This window comes from Poecilia latipinna, unplaced genomic scaffold, assembly GCF_001443285.1.
Source record: "Poecilia latipinna isolate Pla-1442-1.1 unplaced genomic scaffold, P_latipinna-1.0 Scaffold5482, whole genome shotgun sequence".
Taxonomy (NCBI): Eukaryota; Metazoa; Chordata; class Actinopteri; order Cyprinodontiformes; family Poeciliidae; genus Poecilia; species Poecilia latipinna.
The window spans coordinates 5,257-6,578 of record NW_015118098.1 but is presented as its reverse complement, the minus strand read 5'-3'; the positions used below and the strand labels follow the sequence as shown (position 1 = coordinate 6,578).

The window sequence follows — 1,322 nt, the reverse complement described above, 5'->3', positions numbered from 1 at the left end:
AAAAAAACTGGTATCAAGACATCAAGACAACCCTAATCTTAAAGCATCTTATGAGATGCTTAAATGTTTACTACTGTATTTTGTGTTTTACTTTGTTTTCCTGTAAAGCACCCTGTACATGAATAATGCAGTAAAAGTGAAGTTTAATAGGCTTGTCAGAGGTGCCAATACGTGTCGAGAGTGTTATATTCCTGCCTTCAACAATAATACAATAGCTGGAACCAGATCACCTGTGTGAGGCATGTTCTGCAGAAGTCAGAGACTGCATCTCAGATCTATCTGCCTCTGCTCGACGACAGGGCTTTTTTTTCATCTTCAGGCTGCACCGAGAACAGTTGTTGATCCACTGAACCACATCAGGCTTCATTGTTTGCCAGTAATACCTGTCAAACATCAAACTGTGAACAATGATTGCATGATAACTACAAGTAATTTATGACATGTAGGGAAAAATAAACATGTAAAAACCTTTCGTTGAGCAGTCTGAGACACTTGCTGACATTGAGGTGGTTAAGTTCGTTGTGAAAGTCCAAAAGAGCCGTTTCAACCTGCTGCCTACTCCTCAGAACCAGGCGCATCTGGTCTCCTGTCACAATGTGCAGCTTGTCATCTGTCAACAGGTCAAATCATCAGTGCTGTAGCAGAGAAGTCAAAATACTGGTATGAATTATTTGTTGCTTGTATTAATCATGGTGGATTTCATTTGTCCAGACTGTTAAGGATGTTTTAAAATTTTAAACTCAATGCACAATGAAAGAGACCTTGTGTATGTGGACCATAAATGAAGCTCACAGGTCAAATTTGAACCCGAAGATCATTCCAAATGTCCACATGACCTGGCTCCTGGTACACAGCACATGACACAATCCACCAATCACTAATGCCAACAAGGGGTAGGAAGGGTGAATTGGTGCGACGTGGGGGTGGAGAAATGGTCCTCAAGTCCTTTTTGCACTGCACAGCTGGATCCAGGCTAGCCTGGCTTCAAAGCCGGCTGAGCATTTTTGTATTGGCACTTCCAGCCCAGTCTCACAAATAAATATATGCAACTTTTTCCTGCACTGAAAAAAAATCCACACTGTGGTCTCACAAATTGCATATAAGTAATAAAATGAAATGATTGAATCTAAATTGCAAATATGCAAATATCCATTTGCAGTAGGCTGAATGTATATTATCTAACAACTTCCTAGTCTGCATTGGTTGTACATAAGCAAATAATTAAGGATTTTGAAATTGATCTGGAGGATGTATCTGGGTTCTGTGCTCCATTGGAATTACAAGTGCTACTTCAGCCAAATATCTGAATGGCAAATGTAATT

At 39.9% G+C, this 1,322-nt stretch overlaps 1 long non-coding RNA gene across 1 annotated transcript; it reads right to left on the bottom strand.

Moving 5' to 3' along the window:
• Window positions 1–308: 308 nt before the first annotated feature.
• On the bottom strand, window positions 309–647 carry LOC106943566 (uncharacterized). The gene is made up of 2 exons (XR_001423944.1): window positions 469–647; window positions 309–383 (listed from the first exon to the last, which is right to left on the bottom strand). It is a non-coding gene; the product is annotated as an uncharacterized LOC106943566 (long non-coding RNA).
• Window positions 648–1,322: the final 675 nt, after the last annotated feature.